Source organism: Typopeltis vanoorti, chromosome 26, assembly GCF_054136105.1.
Source record: "Typopeltis vanoorti isolate ZY-2024b chromosome 26, IOZ_Tvanoo_1.0, whole genome shotgun sequence".
Taxonomy (NCBI): Eukaryota; Metazoa; Arthropoda; class Arachnida; order Uropygi; family Thelyphonidae; genus Typopeltis; species Typopeltis vanoorti.
Window position 1 is genome coordinate 24,501,382 of NC_143574.1, and position 13,628 is coordinate 24,515,009.

General features: G+C 35.8%; 1 protein-coding gene across 3 annotated transcripts in view; it reads left to right on the plus strand.

Moving 5' to 3' along the window:
* Pbp95 (proximal sequence element A Pbp95) overlaps nucleotides 1–13,628 on the plus strand; it is a 353,207-nt gene that overhangs the window by 45,087 nt on the left and 294,492 nt on the right. The gene's annotated exons all lie outside the window — the stretch shown is intronic.

Sequence of the window (13,628 nt, forward strand, 5' to 3'; positions counted from 1 at the left end):
CCTTTCCTCATAATTTATTCATGTTTTATAATAAAGCAACGGTGGAATTGGATGAATCAAATTGCTATACCATGATACTGCTGGACTTTGCAAAGCCATTTGACAGAATACCCACATGTTGAACTATTACAAAAGTTAGAGCAAATGGGAATGGATATGAAGCGAGCAGGATGAATATGGGGCTGGCTGACAGACAGATAGACACCAGAGAGTAGTATATGTTGGAGTGGAATATAGGAGAATGAGGATGATAAGTGGAGTACCTCAGGATTCTGTATTAGGACCACTATTTAATTTGCATTTCAGTGATATAGGGAAAGATTGAAGGGAGGTGAGGATATTCAGTATTTGAAATAAGAAACAAGATAACTTTATTAATCATTCATTTTGTGATGTTTCATCAGTTGTAATAAATATATTTTAAGTGCATTTCACAAAATTCTTAAGCACTTGTTAGATTTATTTTGTTCACTCCTTCATAATTAAGTTATTTTGGGATGCTGGCTAAATAGATTTTATTGAAATTATTGGTATCCATAAAACTTGAAAAGCCATTCCGGCTGAAATTTTTGTTACAATTGAATCACTTTCAGGGGCATAAAAAGGTCAAAACATATTGAAATTATATATATACTGGAAATGCTCTCTTCTTGATGGATTTTGTGTGTGTGTGTGGGTTCAAATGGGGGAGTTAAAATGAAGGTTTAGAATGCACAAAAATGTTAATTAGTTCAGTTTTGGTTTCATTCAGATAATTTCTAACGGCAAATTTGGTAAAATGATTAGAACTGTTAATGATTTTGTATTTGCTGGGTAGAGGTTAAAGATATTTGCTGCTTAGGATTTTTGAAAAAAAATTATTGAGTGATTCCATTTGGACCATTTATAGTGGCAGAGTAAGACAACACAAATTTCTAAGCCAAAAACAGATCCTTGTCATAAATGTGCAGTAAACTTCACGGCAAAATAGTCTTTTTTTCTTTTTTTTTCATCATCACCTCCATCATCATCAAATTGCTGATATGTACCCTAAGGGGTATGTACAGGATATTATAATAGTACTACATGAAAAAGTTATGCTATTACTAACTTCTGGTGAACAAATTTCCTCCGAAGTATTCTGTTATCTGTCCATTATCAGATCTTATATTTCTGTTTTCTAAAGCATTCTTTACTGTGCCACTCCACCTGTATCTTGGTCTTCATCTGGATCTTTTTCTTGTAAACCTGGCAAAGAATTTTTATGTTTTGCTAATGTTTCCTGCCTATTCTCTTTAAGTGACCATACCATTTGAGATTAGCTCTGCTATCATGAATGCTAACGATGGCAATTTCTTTTCTAATATCCTCATTTTTTTAATATGATACTGCTAGTGATGCTATCTGCTAAGGCCCTAATCCTCCTCAGAACTCTCTTATCAGTGGTCTCAAGTCTCTGATCAGGTGTTTTATTTCTAACCCAGCTCTCAAATCTATAAGTTAAAATTGGTTCGAACGATGTCTACATCTAATTTAGTGTTTTGACTAATTTTTTTCTTATTCCATGTAAGTTTATTCAGATGACTTCCTACCATACTAATACTTTACTAATTCTGTTATCTATTTGCATATTTAATTTGCCATCTTCACTAAAATTGTGCCTAAATTGCCAAAATGTTTTACTTGTTCTGTAGGTTCACCATTCAGGATACAGTTTGTTTTCAGTATTTCTATCCATTTTCATTGTCTTTGTCTTTTTATTGCTGATTTTTATACCAAATTTATTACAACAGTTATTTAATTTTAATCAGGGTCTTACATATTTGTACTGGATTAATTCAAAAGTATAACATCATCTGCATAAAGTAAAGAGCTAAGATTAACATCACAATATTGATATCAGATTTAATATCGCCATCCTTCATAATGTGATCCATATATACAATAAATAACAGTAGAGATAACGTGCACCTTTGTCACACACCTGATTTAACATCAAACCATCTTCCTGCACCTTCTTCATTTCTAACTGCTGACTTCTTAAACAGAAACTATGTGTTGCTTCACATAAAGTCTCATTTACAGTATATAACTGTAGCATTTTGAAGAGGTTTCCTCTTGGTACCGTGTTATTTTCCTTTCCCAGCTCTATGAAACTTAAATACAAATCCTTGTTACATTCCCAAGATTTCTAAACTATTTGTTTTAAGTGAAAATCTGATCCTTGCAACCTCTTTTTGGCCTGAATCCAGCTTGTTCTTTACTAAGCTTACCTTTCACAATTTTTCTTAGCTGTTTCTCAAGTATACATGCATAAATCTTACCGGGAACCCTCTGTAACTCCCACGTTCAGTTTTATTTCCCTTTATTATAGATGGGTACTATGAGAGCTCTATTCCAATCATTTGGAATTTGACCTTCTCACCAGACCTTCTGAATTATGCAGAGCAGCCATTGTAAAACTTTTATACCTCCATATTTGAGCATTTCTGGTCTCATTTCTCATTCTATTCCAGCTGCCTTTCCATATTCCAGTTTTTGATGGCTTTTTCTACTTCCAAGTAGGGATATATATTCCTGATTGCATTCCTATTGGAAGTTTTTTTACCACAGTACTGACTGCTAGTTTCATTTAGCAATCTTTCAAAGTAATTACTCAAGACATCTAGAATATCTTTATGTTCAGTTTTAATGGCATCTTTATCATCTCTGATTCCTCTTACAGTAGTTTTTCCTCCATTTTTAAGTATTCTCAATAGAATCCTGAATATTTTGCTACCTTCCTGATATTTACTTTCTGTGTTCTTACTAAATTCTTCCCATTACTGTTGTTTAGCTAGTTTTACATAATGCTTTGCTTTCTTACATTTTTCTCTGTATTCTCTAAGAGCACAAGCTAACTTACTCACCAGGAATTTTTGATATGCTTTCTTCTTCTTTTTTTCATTGACTGCCTTTTTAACTTCCTGAGTCCACCATGGAGTGGATTTTTTTCTCCTTACCAACAGCCTCACCACATACCTCTCTGGCTGAATCAGTCAATGTTTTTTTTTTCATGCTACTGAATCTCCAAGGTTTGGTTCTTGTTTTCAAACTTTTTCATTTTTTTTCTTGGATATTTGTGTATTTGAGTCTATAGTTCACCCCTGAAAGCTGCTTAACTTTGATCCATTCTAAAATTTCTTACACACTCTTTTCAATATGAAATTCAATTTTATCCTGCTCAAAACGAAATAGTGATCACTTCCTGTTTCAAATTTGCTATATATATATATATATTCTTATGTCCTGAACTAGTGGGAAAATAACACCGTCAGCTATAACATAGTGAAGGAGATTTATATGCTTTTTAGATTTCCAACAAGGACCAATTTTTCCTTTTTCATTGTATCAGCTTCCTTCTCTAATGTCTCCATTTATTCTTTGGTAGAATCTTCTGTTGGACCATAAGCACATAAGTCTCATTGTCCAGTTTCCCATTCTGATATTTGCCCACATCACTCTATTTAATATTTCCTGGCATTCAAGAAGATTATCCTCATATTTAGTGTTCGAATACTATAGCTGTTCTCTGTTTTTCCCTGATTGTTATTGCCTGAATATAACATTTTGTATTTGTTGCTTAGAAAGATCTCACCTGTTTTTATCTTTTTTGTTTCAGTCACTTCTGTTATGCTAATTTTGGACTTATCCATTTCTTTTGCTATTTCTATTTCTTTTCTCTTGATGCTTCACATGTTAGTACCAATCTTGAACTCTGTTGATGTTGAGTTGGGATGTGTTCCAGTAGCCGACTTTGTACTGTTTACCCTAGTTCCTCGACAAAAACAATGAGGGTCTTGTTTAATCAGGGGATGCCTCAGCTGGCATGAAGTTCTGTCATTTTGTACCATCATTTTACATTGTGGATTAAAGTAGTAAGAATTCAATTTGGTGAGCTAAATCTCAAATTGGTAGCTTATCCTCATTTGTTCAGTATCTAGGATACATAACAGGATACACCATGAGAAGGTGAGGATTTGACATTAGGTCAGAAGCCCCAGTCGGTTCTCTGCATTCCTTAAAAGACTATATGGAGGTCTCCTCACAGTTATAGCTTTGATCCTTAAGTGCCTTAAAGCCTATTTTGACTAATGTAAATGCTTCGCAGAGATTGTGATAGTTTTAGCAGATATATAATGTTAAGATTGATGATTGAAAATTATACTCTCAGCTGTTTCAAATGGTATTGTATGTAAACAAAAGAGCTTGCTAATGTAATGTGTATTTTGTCATAATGGTATGCTGCAGTGCATTGATTGTTATTGTTTGAACTAGTTTAGGTTCAAAACTAGGTGATGAATGGATTCTTTCTTTCTTTCCTTCCTGTTGTAATTCTCTTTTTATTGACAAAACAATTTGATATGATATAATAATTCCTTCTTTGATGGAATTAATGAAATTTGGTATTTCTGGTTACTATTAAAATATTTCATTTCGGCTAGTTCAATGGCAAAATGAGCTAAACAAAATTATGTGTGCAGTACATATGTGAAGAATGTTATAATACAAGAATGTCATTAATTACAAAATGCACTTTTTTTTTTGTTGCAAACTTATTGAAGGCCTGGTGGCTTGAAAAAGTTCCATATTTAGTCTCTAGGATATCGTTTGTTGACTATGTAAAAAAAAATTAATTAATTAAAAATACAAAAAATATGTAACATTGATAAAAATAGAAAAAATATCTTTAGCCTGCTCACAGTACAAAATATATTATAGGTTTCAAATAATGTTTTGTGGGTGAGAGCAACATGAAAAAAAAACTTCCTGCAATAAGCTATGGTGGTTTTCCCCATTTGATTCTATATGTAGTATCTAAAGCATAATTTGCTAAACCTGACTATCTGTTGTCATGATTACAGATGTATATTTTATGTCTTCCATGTGGATGGTTAGATGATTGTTTTTTTTTTAGAATCTGCAGCTGCCCTCAGAAATCAGCCTAATCCGAATAAATATGGATGTGTTAAAACTTCTCAAAACATGGGAAACATTAATCCTTAGAGATCCCAAGGCCTCCAGCAGGTATTCACAGAGGAGGACATCCTACCTTTTAGGCCTCTACTCTTTTGTTTCCCTAGTTTCACTTAGTTTTGTGTTGCCTTTGTATGTGTTACAGTTTTATATTGTATTCCCAGAAGATGTCTCTGTGACTGAGACAAAATACTAGAAGAATTAAACATCTGTTTTAATCCTTTCCCAGTGCTATTTTATTTCATGAAGCCTAAAGCACACAGTATGACTGTGTGCTATTACAGAAGTTACAATAGTACACAAAGTGGAAGATGAGAGAAGTGACGTGTTTTAATTATCTCAGTTTTGTTCAGGTTGATCTTAAAAATATTGGAAGAATGGATATGTATGTGTGGTTTAAGATTTAATGTGAAAATATATCTATATGCATTTCGAAAAGAGTAGTATTAGATGGATATAAATTTGAATAGACAGGCTTTGGAAAATTTATTTAATAGAAGGATATAAGAAATTGGGTATTTTGTTTCAGAGTTTGGTAAAGCTAGTAAAATGCAGAAGATTGTTGGTTTTATTAAAAGAGGCATTACTGTTTAGTTCACTGAAATATTTCTGGGATGTTCTAGGGAGTGTATTGGAATGTGGCTATCATTGAAGAGCTGTAGCAGCAGTATGTTTTATTTTGACGAATGTTTGCAGATATTTGTGTATTTAGGTTGCAATTTAATTTTTTATGATAAGTTGGTATTGGTTACACAAGGCTTGTTTGAGTTTTGTATAGGTTATTTGTATTTTATATTTACTGTAGATAAGATTGCAGTGATCTATGTCATCTGCTTTGGTCACCCGATTCGCATCTCCACCCAGCAATATAATCTACCCACTATCATTTTTCCTCCTACTTGCCACACAACAACAACAACAACAACAACAACAACAAAAAAAAAAAAAAAAAAAAAAAAAAAACTCCATAAGATTCTCCTTGGATTACATATTCTAATTTTTATCTCCTTATAATACTAGTCACTTTTCTAGCCAGAGACTTATATTCCTCATGCAACTGTTCTCCCCCCCTCTCTCTCTCTCTCTTTATATGCCTTCCATAATCTCTTTTTCTTCTGCACTTCCTCGTTTATTCCTTTTGTTATCCATTTGACTCTAAATTGCTTTATCTTCTTCACCCTTCTTTATCTTCATGGGGCGGTACATTGTTCTGCTGAAACAGACCATTGGCTGCTGGATTTGTGAAGGCCATGAAAATGTGTAGGTGATCAGCCAGCACATTCTGGTAGCTCACAGCATTTAAGGACCTCTCCAGATACACTAAAGGACTTAATGTGTCACACGAGAAGGCTCCCCAAATCATCACATAGCCACCATTTCCTCAAATAGAACTGACCTGTCATGATGGGGTCATGGTCTCATGTTGTCAATGCTACACTCACACCCTCCTGTCAGCTCAGTACAACTGATAATGGGATTCATTAGACTACACAACTCTGGTCTGCTCTTCTCTGTAGAGATGAGATCCAGTTTTGATGGTCCCAACACTACTGTTGATAGCTCGTCAACACCCGATGACGAGCTGTTAATAGTGGTACACAATTAGTACATCACCTCCCATAGCCCATAATATGCAGGGTATGCTGTATCATTCACTTGATGATGCTTCTTGGACCTCCAACATTGAAACTGGATGAAATTTATGCCGCTGTTGTCCTGTGGTAGGTCTGTATAAACCTGGACAGTCTACATCGACCCAAGTGGTGACCGACCAAACAGCACTTGCTTGCTGGGCACTAGTATGTCCATTGATGGTATACTCGCAATACACCCTTAGTATGGTTGCCCTTGAGAACCATAGGATACCTACCATAGAATAACCCATCTGCCTTGCACCGATAATATGTCCACAATCAAAGTCGCTAAGATTTCCACATTTACCCATGTTTGTTGATTGTGATAGACTGTTGGAAGCCCTGGTGTCTGCCTATTTACTGTTTACATTCTTTTTGGTATGTTTCACTCTGCACAGGGGATGCCAGTGTGAACTTCCCAACACCCCTATTTCTAACGTTTTGTCCATTGAGTGTACATTTATTTTGTATTGCTTGCACCTGTAGCATTGTAGTGGTTGTGTGTGTGTGTGGGGGGGGGATTTAGTAACTGTGCAGTTTCATTGCATTGCAAATAAAAATTTGTCTTAGTGCATAAAAATGAATACTGTGTTTTATAAAAGAAGAACCGTGTCAAGTATTTTCCAACAAAATTTTATGTATATTGATTTCAATTTAGAATAACTGGAAAACAGAAAGTCTTTTCCCTTCTAACATTACTTTGGTTTCTCTAGAAAGTAGATGCAGTGATTTGTCGCATGCCTGACATATGGCACACTGGAAATATGAATCAATTTATTCATTCCTGCCTCATGGGCAAGTACTGAGTAATACAATTTGTACAGTGCCCGGCATGAGTGTGTTAATTCTGTGTATTCTTCTAGCCAGTTTGTCTCTGTTTGCAGGACCTGAATTTCTGGAATGGGTAGAAAGCAATGAGTGGTAATGGGAAGGAGGAGGAGCAAGAGATTTAAGAAAGATAACACAACTGAAAAGCATGTGCGTGTGTGTGTGTAGAGTGAATGCAATTAACATTGTGCAAGACTTAAAAATAGAGTTAGTGATAATGAGAAACGAGATGAAACATGATGGTCTCCAACCAACTGATTGTGTATTTGAATCCCACCACCGGCATAAATGTTTAGTGAATATCTTTAGGTGGTAGATAAATTTCATCATGTGGTGTAAGACCACCACCCTGCTTACTCTTTGCCATAGGTGTGATTCACATTATAAAAAGTAAGTTAATGGAAGTGTGAAAAAAAAATTAAGTGGAAATTATAATGAACAATTCAAAAGTGGTGTGTATGAAAGAATGAGAGGGTGCACAATGTTTATTTACTAGGAAGAAGGATCAGTATGGTAATTAAAGCTTTGGATATGAGTATTAAAACAAATAAGAGAGTTAGTGGTGGATGTAGAAATGAATGATTTGGTTGAACATAATGAGAATGTGAGGATACATATCAAGAGATTATTGAAGAGACCAGAAGTTAAATAGTGTGGTAGGAAAGGTAGTCAGCATGTTGCCCTTGTATTGACAGGATGGGTTGCTACAACATCACATTCATACCATTCATTCATGTTGGCATAGCTGTGTGAGAGAAATGAGCACAATTTGTAAATGTTTGGGAATGTGTGAAAGAATGGAACATTAAGAATGATGGATTACATTTGAAAGGATTTTCTGCTGATTGTTGGAAGGAAGAATTGTGGTAAGGAGAAGAAAGAGAGAGAGAATGGATAGGCTGAGGGAGTAAAAGACAATGTAAAACAATGAAAGCAAAGTGAGGTTGAAGAATTGCTTGTGAATGGAAATACGGTGGAGGGGAAGTGTGAGAACATTTGCAAGAATGAACGATGATAATGAGAACAACATTGGAAGACAGACAGGGAGACTGCAGAAGGACAGTGTATGCTGACTAGCAGTGAATGTGCATACGAAAGTGATCATCATAAGAATGGAATGGTCTGACATGATGGAGAGTGGATGGTTCTGAGGAATAATGTGCCATTTATGTGGTGATAAAGAGGAGGAAGTCAAGTGCGGAGAAATAACAGTCGAGAGGTGGCACGTGCAGGATGCTTATAGATCAAAAATGAGTTATTGCTGTGTTTGTTTACAAATGCCTGGAGTATCATAAATGAGGGAAAAGAATTGTTGCATTGATGGAGTTTATTTACCTGAAAATTGTTGTATAAATGAAAACATAAATGGATGAGAAGAGTGATCATGACACAGGAGTTGGCTAAGCCTGTGGAATTTTCGGTTAGGATATATGTGAAGCTCAAGAACCAGCGATTTTTACAAACTTAAGTGACTACTTGAAGCAGTGTCATGGCATAAGAACCTGCAAGGGGTGAATGTAGATGGAAATGATAAAGTTATTGTTTTGAGGCAAGTAGTATCAATTTTTTAGGATATGACAATGTTAAAATAGGTTAAACTAAGTGAGGGTATCAGCAATATAGAATGCTGTAAATAGGGAATATTAACCTTTATGTGCACGAAGTCTGGAATGGCCAAGATGGCAGAAGAATCATCACTGACTGATCAAGGGCATGACAGCAAGATATGCGGCACATCAAAGGCACACTCCTGGCATCTAAGGGACTTGTGGCCAGCCGTCATGGAAGAGATTGGATCCTCACAACGTATTTATCCATAGTCAACCATGAACCACACCATGTCACAATATGAAGTTAGAGATGTGGTTGAGACCCCTGCAACCATCAGCTCTTATAGCTACAGGGAAGAAGAGCTTGAAACCAGGAATTATAAGAGAAGAACTACTAAGGTAGTGTATGAAGATAATATCCCAAAGCCTCCAGGGAGGATATTCTCAGATGTACCTTGTCTGAAAACCAGGAGCAATCTCTTGAAAATAGTAATGTGGAATGTTAGGACACTCTATAAACCAGACAAATTAGACAACTTAAACCAGGAATTAGAAGTGATGAAGGCTGATATTGCAGGTATCAGTGAGGTAAGGTGGACAGATACAGGCATAATAAGAAGAAAAAATCACACTATAATCTATTCTGGCAGTGACTTACACCTTAACGGAGTAGCGCTTGTCTAAGTAATATAATTGCAAAATCTCTATATGGATATTGGCCCATAAATGACAGAATCATAACAGCCAAAATAACTGCACAACCATTCAACTTGTATATTTTCCAAGCACATGCACCAATCCAAGACCACATGAAGAGTTGGAACAATTTTATGAAGACATCCAAACTGCAATCTCTAGTGCTAAGTCAGATGATATTATTAGAATGATAGGCAACCTAAATGCAAAAGTTGGTTCAGAAAAAAATCCCATTTTGCATGGGAAACCAAGGACTTGGAATCAGAAATGAAAGAGGTGAAAGATTAATTCAATTCTATGAAATCAATGACCTAATAATTGGTCATTGGTTTCATAGAATTGAATTAACACGCTATTTAAACATCCTCCCAGAAGACTATATAATAATAAGCAAAAGATGCCACAATGCAGTTACACAAACAAAAATATATTCTGGAGCAGACATAGGATCAGACCACAACCAAGTGATTGAAAAATCACAGTAAAATTAAGATATCAAGAGATGTTAAAGACTGCTTTATAAAAGAATTCACAAAATCCCTTAACAAGTTTGACACCACAACTCATACAGAAAATAGAACACCAATTGATAAAACTAACATGAATTGGCCAACATTCAAGAATAGCATCAACTAAATCTCCTATGATTAAAAAGGAATAAACCTTGGATAAATGAATAAATAGGAAAGTTGATGAACAGAGAAAAAAGTTGAAGAACAACCTGAATATAAAAGTATGAATAAAGAAATAAAAAAAGAATGCAGGAAAGCCAAAGAGGAATGGATTAAGAATAAATGTACAGACATAGAAAACCTTGATAGAAAAACACAGAAACAGAGAAATGACACTCAGGACAAATACAGTAAATCGCCAAGTGTCATTAGAGACTCAAGAGACCATATTCTAGTGGATAAAAAAGAAATCATGGAAAGATGGATTGAATACACAAGGAAATTATACGAGCAACAAGAAATAATATTCCCAAACAGACAAATTTAGAAGGACCATCCATTTTACTTTGTGAAGTTGAAAATGCTGTCAGAAAACTATATATATAAGGCTGCAGGAATAGATAATATCTTGGCAGAATGGTTGAGGGCTCTAGATGGAGGAGGACTGAAATTCCTAACAAAATTATGCAGTAAAATATATGAGACTGGATTTCTACCCAAAGATATTAATCACTCAGTTTTCATTCCAATTCCCAAAAAAAAAAAAAAAAATCTACAAGATGCGAAGAGTTCAGAACAGTTAGCGTCATCAAAAGTCCTCTTGTACGCTAAATATGATTTCTGTACTTGCCTTGGCTTGAAAGCAAAAACCTGGCTACGGCTATTTAATTTCTACTTCTTCTCAATAATAAATGCTGAATGACTCCTGAAACTTTGGTCTGAATCATAGAACCTCGCCAAATCTCAATAACTCAGCTACTGATGACTCTAATAAGTACTTCCCTATAGCACTGATCTGCATTCCAAAAATAGAAGATATCTTACCAAGATATCTTCTGTTTTAGACCTGGCAACCACACTGCATGGAAGGAAGTCTGATATAGACACATCAGCCACACTGTATGGAAGGAAGTCTTACTGTATAAAACAACGAAAGCAGTAAACTGAAAAAAAAAAAAAAAAAAAACGTCTAAAACCAGTGCTGCTCTCCATTAGGAAAATAAAAATTCATCTGAATTCACAAGTCCATCCTATAGGATAAATGTTCTGCCACAAGGATCCATCTTCACCAATCTGTATACAAGTGACATCCTTCCAACAGCCTTCCAGTACCTTGCCAGAGAGCACCTAACCTAGAATTGCCCAACTGTGACCTTCTTTGGTTGAAAATACCCCTTTCTCACTCAGTCAAATTCATTTGCTTTCTTTATCGCTCCTCCAATGCAACCAGCCACTCTGAGCTCTTTAATTCTTAAAAATTGATTTTCTCCCGTCCAACTTTCCCAACAGCGAAATTATCCTTCTAGGAGATTTTAATGTCCACAATACCAGCTGGCTTTCCTCCTCCAGTTGTACCGATATTGCAGGCAGAGATGCTGAATCATATGCCATCACTCACAACCTTACACAATTTGTTCAGATGCCAACCAGAATACCAGCCAACCTGAACCACTCTCCAAACATCCTAGATCTCTTCCTAACCAATGACCTTTCCAAATACACAGTGAAAGTAGTGGGTCCCCTAGGTCAGCGTTTCTCAATCTTTCTAAGCCCAAGGACCAGTAAAATGCCTAAAACAATTCTATGGACCACTAAATTATGTAATTTTTTTAAAAATGTATGTGGGGATTACCAACATTTTGGAAAAATGTTGTTACTAAAAGCATGTTTTGAATACATATGGAAACATAATTAAGTTGAAAGTAAACGATTAAAAGTGTATCATCACTGAACAAAGTTTTAATTTTTATTAAACAAATAAAGGTATCTGTTTCCGATTTGCTGTGGGCAAATGAATGGCTATTTCAGCACCGTCCCGCTGATAACCCCCATTCATTTGCCCACAGCAACTTTTATATTTTATATGTTATCCCCATTCACCTGCCCACACTCATTAAGCTCACCCCACAACTTTTTTAGCACTGTTGGTACCATGGGCAAATGAATGGGGAATGTCAGCACCATTCTGCTGAAACCTTCATTCATCTGCCTACAACAACGTTTATCTTTAATCCCAGTTCATCTACCCACAGCAACTTTTATATTTTATATCTAATCCCCATTCATCTGCCCATACTCACTAGCCCCACAACAGCTTTTATCTTCACACACTCTCTGATTTGACCTGCGACATGTAAACTGTTCCATTCACTAAGCACGTTGTGAGACGAGGGGGAAAATGTTGTTCTTATCTTACTCCATTCATCATAATACTGAATACTTGACATCCATGTATTCCAATAATACTTGACATCCATGGATTCCAATAATACTTGACAAACATGGATTCCATCATGGATGACATCTCTTGTCCTGTCCAAACCATCCCTTGCATATACCCAAAAATTTCACTCAGAACATCCCATAGCCATTAATGTCCCACACATCCACACACACACACACACACACTTCTGGATGATATGAATCACCTTATTTCCCTGACGAGTTTTCCATGACCAGCAAAAAAAATTTAAGACATCCCGTTATGTGAGGTCCTTCTTGATGTCAGCTGCAAAGAGCCATCCACGTGGTTGGGCGCATTTTCCTGCCAGCAACTGTATACCGTATATACCATACACATGTGATTTGTACTAATCGTGTTATGATGGTGGTTTTAATTATATCCGTCCTGTTTTATCCAGAGGCACAACAGTGGTCATCGTAAATCTGGCAGATTCATTAATCATGTGGTGGTTTAATTTATAACCATCCTGTGTGCTGCTTGTATTCGTTATGTTGTGATGTGTGTTTTTGTACAATCCATGACCGTATGGATGTTGTTGCCAGCATGTGATGGATTCGATGTGCTCGGCTGCATATTCCAGCAAGCAATTGCACAAGATAGAACTTCGCTAAATGGGTTGCGGGAAACTATTCCCCTCGCCAGCAGAGCTGAGGCTCACCGTGACGCCACTTTGCGTAACTTTCGTTTTCATCCCCGATTTTGTCTGATTTTGGAAATGGATTAATTCCAAAACCAGTAACAAGAATAATCGGAAACTGTAGTTCAAATAAATAATATAATTATGTTACTACTTACTTTTAATGAGATGTTTCAGCTTCTTGGCCTTTGCAGAGTTGCTGGATATCTGGCTCAATATTGTTCAACTTTCAGTCAAAAATCGGTACACACACACACACTAACATGATTTCTGTATTTTGATTTTATTTGAAGGAGCAATGAAAATCCTTTCTCACAAAGATAGTTGTAGAAAACTGCATGACGATTTTCAGTGCTTCTTCAGATAATTCAG